The sequence below is a fragment of the Arachis duranensis genome, chromosome 3, assembly GCF_000817695.3.
Source record: "Arachis duranensis cultivar V14167 chromosome 3, aradu.V14167.gnm2.J7QH, whole genome shotgun sequence".
NCBI lineage: Eukaryota > Viridiplantae > Streptophyta > Magnoliopsida > Fabales > Fabaceae > Arachis > Arachis duranensis.
Window position 1 is genome coordinate 18,402,382 of NC_029774.3, and position 4,960 is coordinate 18,407,341.

The window sequence follows — 4,960 nt, forward strand, 5'->3', positions numbered from 1 at the left end:
TGATTAGCCGTGCTGTGACAGAGCATAGAAACGTTTTCACTGAGAGGATGGGAGTTAGCCATTGACAACGGTGACACCCTACATAGAGCTTGCCATGGAAGGGACTTTGCGTGTGGAAAAGGATTTCAAGGTAGAGTTGAAGTTCAGAGGACAAAGCATCTCCAAAACCCCAACATATTCTCCATTAATAAAGTAACAATTACTTATTCCAAACACTTTTACTTCTTACAATTAAATCCAAATAACCTTATTGGCATCCTGACTAAGATTAATAAAATAAACATAGCTTGCTTTAAACCAATAATCTCCGTGGGATCGACCCTTACTCACGTAAGGTATTACTTGGACGACCCAGTGCACTTGCTGGTTAGTTGTACGGATTGGAAATTCGTGCACCAAGTTTTTGGCGCCGTTGCCGGGGATTATTCGAGTTTGAACAACTAAAGGTTTATTTTGTTGCTTAGATTAGGAAGAATTTATCCTTCCCTTTTACTAGAATTGCATCTTTTATTATCCCTTTTTAAAAATTTTTCAAAAATATTATTTTTCTTTATCAATTTTTAATTTTTTTCGTGAGTTTAGTGTCTTATTCTAAGTTTGGTGTCAATTGCATATTTGATATTTTTCTTTAAAATTTTCGAATTTATGTTCTTTGTTCTTCATTGATCTTCAAGTTGTTCTTGTTTATTTTTCTTGTTTGATCTTGAGTTTTTCTTGTTTTGTGTCTTTTCTTGTTTTTCTTGTGCTTTTTCAAAATATTAACTTTCAAAAATTATACTTTTATCCATAAAAATAATACATCTTTAAAATACGTTACATTTTTAGCTCAGTTGGTTATAGCGTTGGTTTATGTTCTTGGCAATTGGGCAACTTCTTTTTAAAATCTTTTTTTTTAAAAAAATAATTTTTCTTAATTTAATCTTGTGCCAAACTTTAAGTTTGGTGTTTTCTTGTTGATCTTTCTTTAATTTTCAAAAATTTATCTTGGTTTTCTAAAAGTTTTAAGTTTGGTGTTCTTTCTTTTGTTCTTGGTGTTCTTGTGAATCTTCAAGGTGTTCTTGAGTTTTTCTTGTATTTTGATCTTAAAATTTTTAAGTTTGGTGTTTCTTGGTGTTTTCCCTCCAAAATTTTCGAAAATAAGGAGCATTAGATCTAAAAATTTTAAGTCTTGTGTCTTTTGTGTGTTTTTTCTCTTTCATCATAAAATTCAAAATTCAAAAAAAAGTATATCTTTTCTAACTAATTTTAAACTATATTTTCAAAATTTTTATATAAAAATTCAGATTTCAATTTCAAAATTTTTCAATTCTTATTTTTTTAATATATATTTTATTATCCTTTTCCTCAAATTTTTCAAAAATCTTCAAAAAAATATTTTCATTTTTTTTATTTATTTTATTTTGTTTTTATTTGTTTTATTTTTACTTTATTTTATAAAATAAATTTTTATAAAATAAATAATATCAACATCCATACCATCTCCTTATTCCATCATGGAACTAAGTAGAAATGAACACTCATAGTCCAAGAGGACTCTGGGGTCATATGCTAGCCCCACTACTCCTTCATATGGGAGTAGTATCTGTATACCCTCCATTGGAGTTAGTAGCTTTGAGTTGAATCCTCAGCTCATTATCATGGTGCAGCAAAGCTGCCAGTATTCCGGTCTTCCACATGAAGAACCTACAGAGTTTCTGGCACAATTTTTACAAATTGCTGACACAGTACATGATAAGGAAGTAGATCAGGATGTCTACAGATTATTACTGTTTCCATTTGCTGTAAACGACCAAGCTAAGAGGTGGTTAACATTTGCTGTAAAAGATTAAGCTAAGAGGTGGTTAAATAACCAACCTAAGAACAGCATAAGGACATGGAAACAGCTGTCAGAAAAATTCATGAATCACTACTTTCCTCCAAAACGGATGACACAGCTAAGGCTAAGCATCCAAGGCTTCAAACAAGGAGATAATGAATCCCTTTATGATGCCTGGGAGAGATACAGAGAGATGCTAAGAAAATGCCCCTCTGAGATGTTTTCAAAGTGGGTGCAATTAGACATATTCTACTATGGGCTTATAGAAAAAGCTCAGATTTCTCTAGATCACTCAGCTGGTGGATCTATACATATGAGAAAAACAATTGAAGAAGCTCAAGAGCTTATTGATACAGTTGCCAGAAATCAGCATCTGTACCTAAGCAGTGAATCTTCCATGAAAGAAGAAGCTAAAACAGTAACTGCTGAACTCAATCCTGTGGATCAGGCTAATGAATTCAATCAACAATTAGACTTTCTAACCCATCAGCTAGCCGAATTCAAGGAAATACTACAAGAAACAAGAATGGCTAACAGGAATATGGAAGTACAGTTAAAGCAAACAAAAAAGCAACTGTCAAAACAAATAGCAGAAGAATGCCAAGCAGTTCAATTAAGAAGTGGGAAAACATTAAATACCTCACCTCAAAGCAGCAGGAAGCTAAGAAATGAACAAATGGCTACTCAAAATCCCTCTGAGGACAATCAGAGCCCAGAGAGGAATAATGCTGGCGCTGAACTCCCAGACCATGCTCATTCCTGGCGTTCAACGCCAGAAACAAGCATGGACTTGGCGTTGAAAGCCCAAAGGGAGCACAATTCTGGCGTTCAGACGCCAGTAACAGATAAGGAGTTGGCGTCTAACGCCACTCCAGCTTCCACCCCTGGCATTCAAACGCCAGTGGGGGATCAGTCACATACAAGTGCTGATAACAACCCTTTTAAAAAGGCTGCCCAACCCACTTCTGTAGGTAATAAACCTGCAGTAACTAAGGTTGAGGAATATAAAGCCAAAATGCCTTATCCTCAAAAACTCCGCCAAGCGGAACAGGATAAGCAATTTGCCCGCTTTGCAGACTATCTCAGGGCTCTTGAAATAAAGATTCCGTTTGTAGAAGCACTTGAGCAAATACCCTCTTATGCTAAGTTCATGAAAGAGATCTTAAGTCATAAGAAGGATTGGAGGGAGACTGAAAAATTTTACCTCACTGAAGAATGCAGTGCAGTCATTCTAAAAAGCTTACCTGAGAAGCTTAAAGATCCCGGGAGCTTCATGATACCATGCACATTAGAGGGTAATTGCACCAAGCAAGCTCTATGTGACCTTGGGGCAAGTATCAACCTAATACCTGCATCTATTACCACAAAGCTTGGTTTGACTGAAGAAGTCAAACCAACCCGGATATGTCTTCAACTTGCTGATGGCTCCATTAAATACCCATCAGGCGTGATTGAAGACATGATTATCAAGGTTAGGCCATTTGCCTTTCCTACTGACTTTGTGGTGCTGGAAATGGAGGAGCACAAGAGTGCAACTCTCATTCTAGGAAGACCTTTCCTAGCAACTGGCCGAACTCTCATTGACGTCCAAAAAGGGGAAGTAACCTTAAGAGTCAATGAGGAGGAGTTCAAATTGAATGTTGTCAAAGCCATGCAACATCCAGACACCCCAAACGACTGCACGAGTGTTGATCTTATTGACTCTCTGGTAAGAGAGGTCAATATGACTGAGAGTATCGAATCAGAGCTAGAGGACATCTTTAAAGATGTTCAGCTTGACTTGGAGGAATCAGAGAGAATAATAAAACCTCTGAAAATCCCTCAGGAAGAGGAGAAACCTCCCAAACACGAGCTCAAACCATTACCACCATCCCTGAAATATGCATTTCTGGGAGAAGGTGATACCTTTCCTGTAATCATAAGCTCTACCTTAGAGCCACAGGAAGAGGAAGCACTAATTCAAGTGCTAAGGACACACAAGACAGCTCTTGGGTGGTCCATCAGTGATCTTAAGGGCATTAGCCCAGCCAGATGCATGCACAAGATCCTATTGGAGGGTGACGCCAAGCCAGTGGTCCAACCACAAAGGCGGCTGAATCCAGCCATGAAGGAAGTGGTGCAGAAAGAGGTCACTAAATTACTAGAGGTTGGGATTATTTATTCTATTTCTGATAGCCCCTGGATAAGCCCTGTCTAAGTCATCCCTAAGAAAGGTGGCATGACAGTGGTTCATAATGAAAAAAATGAACTGGTTGGATGGATATTCAGGTTATAATCAAATTGCAGTAGATCCCCAGGATCAAGAGAAAACGGCATTCACATGTCCATCTGGAGTATTTGCATACAGAAGGATGCCATTTGTCCTGTCCAATGCACCTGCAACCTTTCAGAGGTGCATGCTCTCAATTTTCTCTGATATGGTGAAAAAATTTCTGGAAGTTTTCATGGATGACTTTTCAGTATTTGGAGACTCATTCAGCTCCTGTCTTGACCATCTAGCACTTGTTCTAAAGAGATGCCAATAGACTAACCTGGTTTTAAACTGGGAGAAGCGTCACTTTATGGTGACTGAAGGAATTGTCCTTGGGCACAAAATCTCGAACAAGGGTATAGAGGTGGATCAAGCTAAGGTAGAGGTAATTGAAAAATTACTACCACCAGCCAATGTTAAGGCAATCAGAAGCTTTCTGGGGCATGCAGGATTCTATAGGAGGTTTATAAAGGATTTTTCAAAAATTGCCAAACCTCTAAGTAATCTGCTAGCTGCTGACACACCATTTATCTTTGATAAGGAGTGTCTACAGGCGTTTGAGACTCTAAAATCTAAGCTGGTCACAGCACCAGTCATCTCTGCACCAAACTGGACATTACCATTTGAATTGATGTGTGACGCCAGTGATCATGTCATTGGTGCAGTGTTGGGACAGAGGCATGACAAGCTCATGCACGTCATTTACTATGCTAGCCATGTTTTAAATGACGTACAGAAGAACTACACAACCACAGAAAAAGAATTACTTGCAGTGGTTTATGCCATTGACAAGTTTAGATCCTATTTAGTAAGATCAAAAGTGATTGTGTACACTGATCATGCTGCTCTTAAATATCTACTCACAAAGAAGGATTCAAAACCCAGACTCATCA